We start from the raw sequence: 16,445 nt of genomic DNA, 5'->3' as shown, positions 1-16,445 counted from the left end.
GAACATGACAAAAGGAATTTATTGAAGGATTTTAAACAAGTGAGCAACATGACATTTAATATTTTAGAAAGTTTACTCTGTGATGGGTTAGAGAACAAATTGGAGAAGGATATACCACATGCATTTAACATAAACACAAGTTAAAAGTTTATTACAATAGTCCAAGTGAAATGTGATAAGGCTAAACCTAAATCAATGACAGCAGGAATAAAAAGGGAAAAGATTACAGAGATGAGAGCTATCGGCAGACTTAATATGATTGTATGATTGATTGGATGAGAAATGTGAGACAGGGGAGGAGTCTAGGGTCATTCCATTGGTAGAAACTAGTGATACCATCTGAAAATAATAAAAGAGAAGTGAGGAGCATGTAGTATGGAACTAGAGGTATTGTTAAGGCAGCAATGGAAAAAGGTGAAGGAGTCTGTGATTCTAGGTAGGACACACAGTTGAAATAGCAGACCTTGGGATATATGTTAGGGCAAATTAAATAAAAAGACAAATCAATAGAGCTAGAGGTCAACGTGGGCACACACAAGCACTGTATACCAGGAAGTGAAGAAACTAAAAGGCAAAAATATCTTATTTTCTTCTCAATATGCTAACACTTACTAGATGGTCTATTTTCAGCCTTCGCTTCTAGTACCATCCATATATTAATGACACCAACTCTTATGTCCTATATCCTGGTTTCTCTCTAAAGATCCAACATCATATTTCCAACTGCTTTTCTTAATTTCTCTATGACAATTTTCAACAGACACTTCAAACTTAACCCATATCCCAAACTGATCTTGCGTCTATCCAGGAATGATATTGGAAATATTCACAATCAGTATGGTACAAGCTCCTACTCATTGCAATAGGTCTTCAATTAATCAGAATGAACAATAGCAGTAAACAACTGGCAAGCCAGACAGTGTATACCAACTGAATATCAAGTTCTTGCATTTGTACTTTATATCTCCACCATATGGCAGTTTTCAGTTATTCTAAAGACAAATTGTTACTCCTGACAATACAAACACTTGGCTATCAAAAAAATTAAGTACTTAGTTGTTTAAAATAAATTCCCATTCTATGGGAATGTGCTAGGAGTTGGAATAACATTTTTTTTTTTTTTTTTAAGATGGAGTCTTGCTCTGTTGCCCAGGCTAGAGTGCGGTGGCATGGTCTCGGTTCACTGCAAGCTCCGCCTCCCAGGTTCAGGCCATTCTCCTGCCTCAGCCTCCCGAGTAGCAGGGACTACGGGTGCCCGCCACCATGCTCAGCTACTTTTTTGTATTTTTAGTAGAGACGGGGTTTCACCATGTTAGCCAGGATGGTCTTGATCTCCTGACCTCGTGATCCGCCTGCCTCGGACTTCCAAAGTGCTGGGATTACAGGCATGAGCCACCGTGCCGGGCCCTAACTGTGGTATGTTTTTATAATCAGAAGAAAACAGAGCATAGTTTTAAAGTGTAAATCAAATTTAGATATATAAAAGGCAAGGATATATATGTCAAAGGAGAAAAATGACACCTTAATGTTCTAAAATATTTGCTGACTCAAGTTTCTTTAATTGGTATTCATTACTGATGATGTCTATCATTGAGTAGTAAAGGTAGATTAAAATGACAGCCCATGAAGACCAAGAGGAAAGGCTTTCTCGTGTCAGAAAATTCTGAAACTACTTTCTATTTAAGATCCAGGGTCTAAAACCAGAATTCTCCCTATGACATTGGGCTTTAATAATTTCTTCACATATTAACTTTTTTATTCCAACTCTAGTCATGGTTTTCTTGTATATCACAGAACCATTACAAACAAGTAATAGTTGATTTGCTAAGATCTCAAAGTATGAAGTAAAGCTTTCCTAATTTTAAACCCACTTAGCTTTGTTTTATGGAAAACTCAAGCCTATTACATTTTATTTAATATTCTTAGCCTAAAATACTTTATAGATTTGGTGCTTAAGTAAAACGAAAGAAAAACTTTTAAGAAATTCTTCATTTGACATCAAAATAAACTCAATAATAAATTACAAAAATATGTCATTTTTGGACTAAAGTCAACAATATAACAAGCCTGGTTTATCCATTGGCTTTGAATCACAGAAAGTCACTTGATAATATGTGACAAAGTATTAAACTTTAAAAATCAAAACAGAGTTTCTATTGAGGAATAGAACTTTCTCAGTGGACATTATATTGATTTTCATTATTTTTACAGGCAGAAAAGAAAAAATGAAGACAGTGATTGCTAACAGTAAGAGTTATACTGGCAAGACTATATATAATATTGTGGAAGAATTCTGCCCTTTCTACTAATAATCCCATTAAATACTCTCATTTCTTTGCTTTATCATGTAGATTATAGTGATATAAAGAATGGGTAATTTGACAGTTTTCTAATTATGCAATGGTTTTTTTTTTTTTTTTTTTTAAGACAGAGTCTCTCTCTCAGAGTCGCCCAGGCTGGAATGCAGTGGCATGATCTCAGCTCACTGCAACCTCCAAACCATGGGTTAAGTGACTGTCATGCCCCAGCCTCCCGAGTAGCTGGGACTACGGGTGCATGTCACCATGCCTGGCTAATTTTTTGCTTTTAGTAGAGATAGGGTTTTGCTATGTTGCTTAGGCTGGTCTTGAACTCCTGAGCTCAGATGATCTGCCCACCTAGGTCTCCCAAAGTGCTAGGATTACAGGAATGAGCCACCGTGCCCAGCCTTGTCTTGTAATTTTTAATAGTTAATTTATGTTTATTTCACTTATTGAGAGGTTAGTGGGGTCTTCTGAATTTGGCATGCACCATCCATAATTATCTGCTGTTCCTGGGCATTTATATAAATGAGTTGAATGGTGGCAATAGTGACCTAAAGCAGGAAGTCCAGATGACCATGCTGGAGAAGATTCTGTTGTACAATGTAAATGAAGCTGGCAGACCATCAAGTACTAATGAGCCTAGAACTATTTGCACAATGTTATGGAAAGGCACTAAAACTGAGTGTTTGTCTACTACATGGTTGTAATAAAGGAATTTCTACATCTGTGATCAAAACACTAGAAAAATCTATTAGAATATACGAAATAAAGGTATTCAGAAGTTGAACCACAGATAGTGCGGTATTGTGATTCCTAAGTGAAGATAAAACATGAGATTAGCCATAGGGTTTACTTCTTGGAGGTAGTTCCCTAACTGCAATGCAGGAAAGGGGAATCCAAACAGAGTCAGGTGGACTTTTTCCATTTAGAAAAGAGAGATTTGAGTTCAGGGATTCCAAAGCGTCTCAAATATGTAGAGCAGACTAATGTAGAGGAAGGAACTTCTTGGAAAGAAAGTTCTGGAGATCCGAAAGTCCCCACTTGAATCCTTAAATGCATATTGAATGGCAATTGTGTGAGAGGAAATAACCACTAGAATAGAGCAGACAGGAACCTTTTCAGCCCTCAAATAAGGCTGGGAATAGTTTATGTGTTTACCAACCATAGGAACAGGAACTCATAATATAAGAACATTAGGTAAAATTATCAGATAAATGTTGACTTAATTGTGGGAAAAAGTTAGTCTGAAATTAAAAGCATTCTTAACTAACCTGAGAAAAAATTAACAGCCAGTCTTGGAAGGACCAAACTAATTTCAAGTAGCTTAACTACACTCCATAATAAAATGAATTGTATTTAATGGAATACAACAGAGCCCAGCACTCACAGTGCAAAAATTTAAAACACCCAGAATCCCATAAATGTTTAAAGGCATAAAAAGACTTAGAAAAATTTAACACTATAATTAAAAGAAAATAATTCAATAAAAATTGATTCAGAAATGGCAAAGATGATAGAACTAAGTGACAACAGTGAGAAAAACAGCTACTATACAAATGTTCCATATATTCAAGACAGCAGGGGGAACCATAAACATGATAAAGTAGAAGGGAAAAGTTTAAAAGAAGTTCAAAACAAAATTATTTGTGGAAAAAAGTAAATAAACAACTTTAAAATATATTAATTGACATGGCAAAGCCCTGTCTCTACTAAAAATAAAAAAAATTGGCCGGGTGTGGTGGCAGGTGCCTGTAGTCCCAGCTTCTCAGGAGGCTGAGACAGGAAAATTGCCTATATAATATATATATAAGTTATATATTATATTATAATATTACTATATATTATATTATAATACTCACTATATATTATATATTATATATCTAACTTACATTATATATATATTTTATATATATTATATTATATATAATATAATATATAATATATAATATATATAATATATAATATAATATATATAATATAATATATAATATATATAATATATATTATATATTATAATATATAGGTTAGATATATAATATATAATATATATAATATATATTATATATTATAATATATATAGGTTAGATATATAATATATAATATATATAAGTTATATATAATTATAATACAATGTTATATATATTATATTATAATATACATATAATTTATATATAATATTATATATTATATATTATATTATATTATATAAATATAACATTTATATTATATATTTTCAATAAAATATATAATTATATTATAATATATTATAGCAATATACATTATATATTATAAAAATTGCATATATTACTATATTATAATATATAGTTATATGTTATTATATATTTATATTTATATATTATATATTTTATGTATATATTTATATGTAATAATTATATATTATATTACATATAATTATGTTAAATAATATATATTACACATAATTATATAATTATATCATGTTACATATTATGATATATATTATATATTACTATATTTAATATATCATAATATATTATTTACTTATATATTATAAATATATTATAATGTATAATATATATTTTATATATATATATTTTTATTGAGATGGAGTCTTGCTCTCTCATCCAGGCTGGAGTGCAGTGGCATGATCTCAGCTCACTGCAACCTCTGCTTCCTGGGTTTTATTTATTTTTATATTATATATATATCATTTATTATAATACAATACACATCCCATTATATATAATATATAATATATTTTTATATGTTTCATATTTTATTTATAATAAATGTATGTATTATAAATAATATATAACATAAATATAATATATATAATCATATATTATATATTTATATAATTCATATTTGATTATATAGTATATTATAATATAATGTATTCATATTGTATATTATATATTACATATCATATATATTTTCATATATTTTATATACAAATATGTATTTATTATATATTTTAAAATATATCTTATATATTTTATGTATAAGAAATACATTTATATGTAGTATTATTTATTTATTTAATATGTATAATATATAACATGTTATAATATATACTAAACATATATTTTTATTAGTATATATTTATATATATAATTGAGAGATAACAGAAGATGAAATTTATAGAGGAAACTGATTCTTCTTGTTTTGTTTTATCTGTTTAAGTTTTCCCAAGACACCAAGGGCAAGTTGACAGACTGAATTAAGAAAATGTAGCACATATACACCATGGAATACTATGCAGCCATAAAAAAGAATGAGTTCATGTCCTTTGTAGGGACATGGATGCAGCTGGAAACCATCATTCTCAGCAAACTATCACAAGAACAGAAAACCAAACACCGCATGTTCTCACTCATAGGTGGGAATTGAACAATGAGATCACTTGGACACAGGAAGGGGAACATCACACACTGGGTGTGGGGTCATGGGGGAGAGAAAGCATTAGGAGATATACCTAATGTAAATGACGAGTTAATGGGTGCAGCACACCAACATGGCACATGTATGCATAGGTAACAAACTTGCACATTGTGCACGTGTACCTTAGAACATAAAGTATAAAAAAAAAAGAAAAAAAAAGAAGAAATTCACGATACACTAGTAGAAAGTATAAAATTAATCACAGATGACAAATATAAGGAAGTGATCCAAGCATCAGTAATTCTTGAGACAATAGCATGTGTCATAATATACATGAAATAGAGGAACCAGAAAATTGAGGAATACAGTAAAAATCCTTGTAGAAACCATGGTTATTTTGTGATGAACATGATAAAGCGGGATTGGCACAGTGCTAACTGCAGGCCAGATTCAATGTGAAACCTACTGTGTATGGCTTTTTAGCTATAAATTAACTTAACACTTTTGCTGGGAGAAAATGTACGCTCGTTTTTGTGTACAGAGACATGACGTGGCTACAAAACCCAAAATAGTTACTATTTTGTCCATTACAAAAAGAGTTTGCTAATCACTGTGATCAGCTAATCACGAATCACTAGTCCCAATCTAAAGGATAAAATGAACCAAGAACAAAATAAAAATAAAGAAAAACATGTCAAGAAAACTCTTAATCTAATTGACAAAATGTAATAAAAATGAGAAATTCTTCAGACAGCTAGATTAAAAATGAAGCATCATGTGCAGATGACTAAACGTAAGAATGACAAGATTTCTTCCAAAATGATTTAAACCAAGAAGACATTTGTAATGTGCTGATGGCATAACAAAACAAAATAAAATATGTCAACTGAACATTTTATACCAGGTGGAAATGTCTTTCAAAAATAAAGAAACAGTAAAATTTGTTAAGAAAAGAAAATAGCTGGAAGAATTTGTTGCCAGCAAGTCTACACTACAAGAAATGTTAAATGAAGTTATTGACACAGAAGAGAAATAATAACAGGTATAATTTGAATCTATACAAATAAATAATGCTGGAAATACTAAATGTACAGATAAATATAAAATATTTTTTCTCAGTTTATTATCAACTTCTTAAAAGACTATGGTAATAACAATGTTTTGTTAAATGTCTAATGTATCTGTGATATATTGGATGATATCACAAAGTATGGAAAACATAAATAGAAGTAGTCTGTAGATGTGTATAGTTTACATCATAAAGAAAAATGTATAATATATTTGGCTAGAGACTCTGACAAGTTAAAACTGTGGTATACTTTTGTATACCCTAGAGTCAGTACTAAAAGTTTGGGTGCGTTGTGTGTATACGTATGTAGGTGAGTAAGTATGCACATAAAGTGAATAAGAAAACAAATTGTGGAGGTAAAATAATTTTTGAAAAACAAACACTATAATCAATACAACAAAAAACTGGAAGAGAAGGGAAATAAGAATACATGGGACAAATTGCAAAATGTAAATATAACCAATACTTATTGATTAAAAACCAATTAAATGTAAAAATCACCAACATGAAAAATGAAAAAGAAGCTATCACAACAGACTTTACACATACTAAAAAGATAATAAGGGAATATTACAAACAATTGAGTATCTGTAGTGTGACAAATTACGTAAAGTAGCAAATTATTTGAAAGTCACAAACTACTAATGTTTCTTCTAAAAACAATTGAAATATTTAATAGTGTGTACCATATTTATATCTGAGAGAGAGAAAGAATGATATTAAATAAATTAAATTTGTAGTTAAAAGCCTCACAACAAAGAAAACCCCAGACCTAAATGGCTTCTCTTAAAAATACCAACCCTATTAGAACTCCTCCAAAAAATGAAAGAGAGAAAATATTCTAATTTATTTTATGGGGCCAAGTTCTACTTAATACCAAACCAGACAAAGACATTACAAGAAAAGCAAATCACACACCAATCTCCCTCATAAATATAGGAACACAAACCCTCAACAAAATAGTAGCAAATTTTATCTAGCAATATATTAAAACAAAATATTATGACCTACCCATATTTATCCTGAAAATTCAAGGTTGATTTAACATCTAATAAAAATCACTGTGATTCACCACACCAACATAGTAAAAAAGAAAAATCACCCATCTAACAAGATGATGTAAAACATTTGAAAAGAGTTGACATACATAGTCATGGTAAAAGGCCTCAGCAAACTAAGATAGCAGGACATCACCTCCGAGTATTAAAAGACTTCTACACAATATCTACAGCTATCATGTTTAATTAACATTCCTGCTGAATAGTAATGAATATTTCTTCTTGAAGTTGGGGGATAACATTAGGTGTTTAATATATTTAATTTATATATTTAATTGTTAAACACTTAATGTTTTTCCCCAACTTCAAGAACAGAGAAAATATGTTCACATTTTGTTATTCAATATGATTCAGCAGGACTTATCATCTCAATAATGCAAGAAACATACATAAAAACTGGTAAAAAAAGAAATATAATGGTCTTTATAATAACATGATGGTGTAGAGAATACCAAAGGAACTAAGAAAAATTCTGTAGAGTGTTGTAAGAAACATATTGTGGCCATAAGATTAATGATCACCATAAAGCCTGTTTAGATATCTCGCTGTCCCTACACTATGTGTCACTTAGCAACATCACGCAACCTAGCCTGGGAATTACAGGACCTCTATAATAATGGGACCTAAAAACCATAGTTATCCTAGAGACAAAGTTTCCCCAACACGAATGAAACTTTTATGAGCCTTAAAACAAAACTTACCTTTACAAGAAAAGATTAACTTCCTTTTATAAGAGAAACACCTGGTAACTGATCTGGCCTAAATACAGGTATAAGAAAGGTGGAAGAATCCTTCAAACTCTTAAGAAGTCTTCTGACTGAAACCCTCCTGGTCAGGAGGTCATCCAACCCCTGACTGTACTTGGCTCAGGCCACAGGTCTGTTCCTAGTATCCATCTTGTAGGAGCAATGACAGGATAAACTGCTTAAACATCAGACTCATCTTTGATGTGAATTGGACCAAAGGGGAAAAGTCCCTGAGGAAGTTGGTTAACCAGAACCGCTCAAGAGCTCTGAATGTGGCAATAGTTATTAGACCTAATAAGTAAGTTTAGTCAAAGGACACAAGTCAATGGAAACAAATCTATTGTATTTCTTTATACTAGCAATAACAATTGGACACTAAAAGTTAAAAAGAATCATTTATAATATTACATAAATTCATGGAATACCTAAATAACATGAAATGCATGTATATCTAAGCAAATATGTGTAAGATTTATAAGCTGAAAGCAACAAAACACTGAGTCTAAAAATCAAATATGGCCTAAACAAACCCATATTCTGTGCTTATGGACTGTAAAAATCAATATTATTAAGATGTTAATTCTCCTGATTCTGATAATGCAATCATGATTTAAAAAAATACTGCAGGATATTCATAGATATCAAAAAGCCATTTCTAAATTTTATATGAAAAGGCAAAGTATCTAGAATAGGCAAAATAATTTTGTAAAGGAAGAACAAAGTCAGAAAACACAATTTACTTACAATCTATGTGATTTCCACGATGCCCCTAATGGTCACAGGAGTGAAGCTGTTGAAGACCTAGGGGGGTTCTAAGCCAGCATAATGATCAACATGGTAGGACTGAATTATGTAGATTGAAGGGCCTTATTCACTAGAGGTGCACTGCTAATTTTAAATTGTGAGCATCTGCCTTGGCCCTAGCCTAGTTCACTGCTTACATGTGTCCTTCTGGACCTCAGTGCTTTCACTCTGGCTCCATGAGTCAGTAACAGGTTGTCAGGCACTGCAAACACCTTGCAGTTTACCAATGAAGCTGTGTTTATTTGGGCTCTTCCTTTTGCCTTTCCACACACTTGTCTTCCTCAGTTGGTAGATTTCTACCATCATTCAAGGCACAGCTCAAATATCTCAAGTTATTCTTACTTTCTTTCCATTTAACACAAACTTCCCCATCATGTCTAGCTTCTGGTGAGGCCCTGGGACTGAAACTCAGTTGATGAGTTTCAGTTCTTCACAGCTATGAAGCCCAGTGGACCAAAAGTGAGACCAATTGCAAAGGTTCCCATCCTCCCTGTGTGTCTTAACACTGGATCTACATACGTTATTAGAAACTAATGGTGCATTTCATGTTCTCCAATTTCCCTGTACTAATGGTCTGCTTTAGGAGCAATTTGGGAAATTAGAAAGAACCACAATACAGAATATTCTCATTCCTCAACAGCTTTTATGTTATCAGGGAAATTTAGCTTTACCCTTCGAAGAAACAAGATAAAATCTCAGAGGATCTGAAAATGTGGTTTTGTGTGTGTGTGTGTGTGTGTGTGTGTGCATTTTTTTTTCTCATCTTAGTGTCTGTGAAATATAAATACATTCTCAGGTTACCAGGTCCAAGATTAGATGCTCCATCATTTCCTTTATGCATGTAAAATAACACATTCATAAACATGTAAAATAAAGTCCCAAATTTAAGAATGCAACTTTCAATTTTCCCCTTAATGACTTTGCTTTTTACTACTAGATACAGCTCATTCAGAGAAGGAAACACTGGAGTACTGCTCTTTTGTTTGTTTTGTTTGATGGTCAGTACAAGTGCTTGGATGTAATAACAAATACACTCTTTTGGAACCAAGAAATAGCTGTTAATTTATCAACTCTGCATTATTATGCTTAATACCAGCATCATGGACCTTCATACCTGGAATTTAGTAAAACGATGAAAAAAAAGTATGGATTCAAATCTGGGAAATGCATTATTTGCTCAGGGCTAAGAAATAGTAGGATATGCCATTCTACAACTTATACATAGGACACAATGATCTGTTAGCAGGTAAACCAATTAATCACCAGATTGCTTCACTTTCACTGATTTTTATTCCTATCACTCCAATCTCTTCATAAGCATCATCTTCTATTATTCCTGCATACTTTATGTCAATCCATTTTTTCATCTTAATTCTCACTTCACATTTGTCTTTGGGCTAGTGTAGAAACTGGATTTGTACTTGTATTAGGTTATGGACACTCTTAGAGATTTCCAAACACAGAGAGCCTGAAAATTTACTTCAAAGGTCTCACAACATGGTGGTAGAACCAGACACAACACATGCATATTAAACAATTGATGGATAATTTACAAAGCAACTGTCAACAAAACAAAATAAGGCACTTGAATACATAAGTATGCCAATTAATTATGACTTTATGCTATTCTTGTTGCATTGTTCCATCATCATGTTATTCCATTCAGAGCATTACATTTTCAAGTAGAGGGGATAATGATATCCTGCAGAGACACATGTGGCTTATCTTAATAATAATTATTTCATTGTTTCTTTTATTTGTACAGTAAATGATTATTAAAACAAATCCTTAATGAGTTGAAACTCATAGTAATTCATCTCCAGGTTCATCTCATGTAGAGCTCTAAAGATTCATGAATAGTGATGGGCTAGAGTTTTTACAAAACATGCTTAGTGATTACTTGGATAGATGTTATTTTAATATAAGATTACTATAATGAACCAACTCCTGAGTATCAACAGACATTCATAGACTCACAGGCACAGGTAATGAAGGAACTGTACCATAGTGAATATTCTGTATTAGAGTTTAATTACCAAGGCAGGAACTTGGGTTTTGATGATTTTTTAATAGACGTCAGAATGTTTTTCTAATTTAGCATTTTTCAGTTAAAAAAGCTCATTAACCATGACATTCCACAGTGTAAAAGATCATCCATGTGAGATGAGGGTTAAAGATATGAGAACTACATTTTTAATACAAGCCATTGTTAGACTGTTACCTTTTTCCTTGATGCTGATATTTCTCTCACACAATAGATAGTGCCTGGTGCCAATTTGTCCTAACTGTGCAGTAGAATACTAACCCTATTGCCTCCCCGAAACATAGGAAGACTCGGCATCACTGTACTTGGTACTAGGGCTGTTTCGGTTGCTGCCAACTCTGAGAGATGAAATTAATCTAAGAAAACTCAAGCCGAGTCTAGTGCCTGAAGGATGCAGAGAATCGATTACTTTGATTACAAATGTCTAGGTCCTTGTGTTACCAGTGGAGGGTCTTGACTAGGAGTTGTCCAGGTCCATGGTGTTTTGAATAAAGGATTGAACAGAACACACAAAGTAGAAGAGGAATGAAATGCAGGAATGAAGCAGCGAAAGCAGGGATTTATGAAAGTGAGAAAGCACTCCACAGGGTGGGAATGGGCCTGAGCAAGTGGCTCAAGGGCCACGTTGCAAAGGTTTCTGGACTTTAAGTACTCCTTGTGAGATTCTTATCAGCTACTCCTTATCTGGATCAAGGATTTGTCTGTGACTAATTAAACACTGAGGTGAACTGGCACCCTATGCAGATAATTGGACCATGGCCAGTTGAAGGCACTCTTTCTTCCCACCAGCGACATGGTGGAAGGAGGAGGGTTGTAGGGAGAGTAGCCTTTTATCCTTTGTTACTTGGGGTGGGGAGATGGGGTTTTTTCCTTCTGGTTTAGCTTTAGGAAGTTTGTGTTAACTGGCCTTAAGTTTTCTGCCTCCAGACCCTATTCTTCTGCCTCACCTGAGATTTGACATGATGACCCACAGCAAAGTGATCTAACCCTCTCCACAATGAAAGTCTCAATGCCCTGGACTATTGGATCTCTCTCTCTCTCTCTCTCTCTCTCCCCCCCCATCCCTCCATCCATCTATCATCTATCTATCATCCATCTCTCTATCTATCTATCTCCTGTATCTGATTCTGTGGAAAAAAAATGATATTGTATATAGAAAGGAAATGAAGCATGAGTTAGTTTCAAGATAAAATAAATAAAGGAAGAGAAGGATGAAGAGAAGAATGGAAATAAAGTGGGAGAAAAAGGAGAAAATGCTTACCAGGAACAGATATTAGTCACTAAAGTGTCAGTGAAAGTACAGTCTGGGATCTTAGCTGCATGAACTCTGCTTTCATTCATTCTTCAGAAAAAAATTACAGGAAACCCCAGGTTTTAGAATTTCATTAAGGATGACTTTCTACTTCATTTATTCCTTCATTGATGCTATTAATGTTATCATTAAATTGAAAAGAAAATATATTTCCACCCTATTAGATTTGTTTTAATGTTTCCTAAACACAGTGTTTGAATATTTGATTACAAGAAATAAATAACTGCTATCTGGAGAGATTTTCCTCACAATGAAGAAAATGGCAGAGGTATATTTATAATTATGAAAACATGCCCAATATAATTTAAATACTCAAGAGAGGTATAATTTTATGATTCTATATGAAGAGGAGTTATTAGAAATAATTATCCCTTTAATCTTAATAATCACTAGTTATTTTATGGAGATGGATTGAGAAATTTATCTGGAGGTTTTGCTTTAAAATGGCCAGATTCAAACAGCTATAAAATGAATTTTGGAGGCTAGATGCAGTTGGAGTTCATTCAACCAGCCCATTTCCATTATAATGAGATTTATTTTCAAGTAAGGTGGGGGAAAAAAGGACCTGTTACCATAAGTCACCTGATCCAGCAATTGCTGTTGTTCAATGGTGAATCATTATCTATGGTAAAGCCTAAAGGGTTTTGGTGAGACTGGTTTGAAGTACGATCTAAGGAGGCACAATGATCTCAGTGCCCCTTCTCTCCACCCAATCTTATATTTAGTTTATTTTCTGTCAGGAATAAAGATTATTCGGCCTACCTACTCATCTTCCATTGAAGAGTGAAAAGAAAGGTGTTTGTTAAGTGACTAGGCAAGGAACAGAATTGACTAACAGATGGTTGTTGAAGGTACACAAAGACTTTTGAGCATTAACTCAGCAAATTAGGGATTTTTCCAAAGAGGAGCTGGCAAAATAAAGTACAGCCTGAGGAAACTGGAAAGCAGCTTGTATGGGCTCTTTGAGTCTCAAGTATGGAAAAGCACATTTTTCCTTCTACCAAAACCAGAAAAGTACATTTTGGAGATTCCACCGTAGCTTCTTAATGTCACATCATTTGGTGTTAAGATTCACTGTCACATATCAAATTACAGTTGCTCAACTGACTGCACTGGTAATTAAACCATGGGGGAAGTCAAAATTCTAGAGAATACAACAAGAAGATATCATGGCTTCCACTAAGATTTTTTAAATGTCAGCTATGACCAAGAGAAGTCTTACAACTGTTTTCTCTGCTATTAATTTCTGCTTTCTCTCAACAGTCCTTTACCCATCCTCTGTGCAAGGTGAGAGATTGCCATCCACCAGGACAATACAGTAGACACATGAGTTAAAAAGAATAAAGACGGGCCGGGCGCGGTGGTTCATGCCCGTAATCCTAGCACTTTGGGAGGCCGAGGTGGGCGGATCACAAGGTCAGGAGATCGAGACCATCCTGGCTAACATGGTGAAACCCCGTCTCTACTAGAAATACAAAAAACTAGCCAGGCGCGGGGGCGGGCGCCTGTAGTCCCAGCTACTGGGGAGGCTGAGGCAGGAGAATGGAGTGAACCCGGGAGGCGGAGCTTGCAGTGAGCTGAGATCCGGCCACTGCACTCCAGCCTGGGCGGCAGAGCGAGACTCCGTCTCAAAAACAAACAAACAAACAACAAAAAAAAAGAATAAAGACGAAAGATGAGGACAAAGGCAGAAGGAATTTGCATTTGCATTATAAGCTTTTCAATTATTTCCATCATGGGTATGCGTTCCTGTTTTGTAATTATTTTCAGATATTTGAGTGTAAATTCTTTTGATAAAGTTAAATCCTAATTTAACTATTGCCATAGTTCAATGAAGAGAATGCTTGGAAACCCTGGAAGCCATATTTAATGGATGTTACTAATAAATATCCACAAACAACTGAGACAAATTTTCATATTAAGGGAGGGGTAATGTGTAGCAAGAAAATGGAGGAGTTGTAGTGACTATTGAGTTCAACAATAAAATGCGAATAGAATCTCATTTGTCTCCAAACTCCTTGAGGGTAGGAATGTTACAGGTAGTTAGATAGGCATAAGCAGGGTAGGAGAGGGCTCTTCTCCCCCACACACTGGGAATGTCAGGTGAGGAATGGACAATTATCACACTGCCTCTCTAAAAATGATAATTCCGCAGCAAGTGCCAGAGTGCCAGGGAGAGACAATCTCCTGATATCCCACAGCTGTTAAAATTAAAGCGTTAATTGAGTACAGATGCCAGCTAGAAGCAACTTCCTGGACATATGTGTTAAGAGACAAAATGGCAAAGTAGGATCTTTCAGGGACTCTCCACCAGAAAAGGGAAGAAAGCCTCAGACAGGCGTGTGTACAACGTCCTGAACACACTGCGGGTGCTCACTTCCTAAGGGTGAGCAGGGCATTGTGCCTGCAGGCAGCCCACCCTACTGGAAGAATCATAGGAAAAGGGTGCAAGATAGAAGCCTATAAAATGCTAGAATCATGGTTAAACACCACACTTGACATTCAGGTGCTCACTTGGGTCTCTTCCAAGTGAATTTTCCTTTCTTTCCTGTTCTAAAGCCTTTTAAAATAAACTTCCACTCCTGCTCTGAAATTCGCCTTGGTCTCTTCTTCTGCCTTATGCCCCTCAGTTGAATTCTTTCTTCTGAGCAGGCAAAAATTGAAGTTGCTGCAGACCTGTATGGATATGCTGCTGGTAACTCTGATACTTTCCACTGGTAACAGGAACCGTTTTATCACTGCTTCCCAAACCTAGCACCAAAATTTAGCATCGAGAGGGCAACAATAAATGTCTGCCAAATAAAGTAATGACTATATATTGAATTAATTACACACATTTCTATGTACATTTTTCCAGAATATCAGGTATCTTACCTAACTTTAGTGGGTTTTTTAATAGATAATAAAGGCAATAAATATCTCCACTCAAGCGGTATCTTTATTTTCTCCTGCATATACTTACTGGGGTAAAAATGACATACACTTTAAGATTCTTTGAACTCAGGCAATGAAATCATGTTGGGTTTGAATTTTCAGTATTAGAAACTAATTTAGCCAATATCCCTCGATATTCCTCTGAAAGGTCTCTTACGTAATCCTCGGTTACTGTCACATCTTTGGAAATATCAAAGGAGTACAGAAAATTTATCTTAAGGGAGGACACTGTATGATTGAAAGAGCTACCCAGAGAAACTACTTCAGGTATGACTTGAGACTTCTAGGAGCCAAACACCAGTAGATAAAACAGATAGTCATCACACTGCCTTCTATGGCAGATGGGTCTGGACACTATAGTTAATGGATTTTGATTAGAAAATTACACAAACTCTAGCAGAGCTGAACTACTCAGAGTAACATAGAATTGTCTAATTCTTGCCTCAGATTCTAATTCGTAAGCCATCCCCTGCACAGCCAAATAAATATGTTATTAGTCAGGGTTCTCTAGAGGGATAGAACTAATAGGATATGTGTATATATGAAAGGGAATGTATTAAAAAGAATTGACTCACACAAACACAAGGTAAAGTCCCACAATAGGCCATCTGCAGGTTGAGGAGCAGGGAAACCAGTGGTGGATCAGCAAGTCTCAAAATCTCAAAACCAAGGAAACCTACAATCCAGCCTTCAGTCTCTGGCCAAAGGCCCAGGAGCCCCTGGCAAATCACTGGTGTAAGTCCAAGAGTCCAAAAGCTGAAGAACTTGGAGTTTGATGTTTGGGGACAGAAAGCATCCAGCATGGGATAAAGACG

Source organism: Macaca nemestrina, chromosome 9 (genome assembly GCF_043159975.1).
Source record: "Macaca nemestrina isolate mMacNem1 chromosome 9, mMacNem.hap1, whole genome shotgun sequence".
In the NCBI taxonomy this organism is placed as follows: domain Eukaryota; kingdom Metazoa; phylum Chordata; class Mammalia; order Primates; family Cercopithecidae; genus Macaca; species Macaca nemestrina.
The sequence above is the reverse complement of the archived record's forward strand: the minus strand, read 5'-3'. Positions refer to the sequence as shown.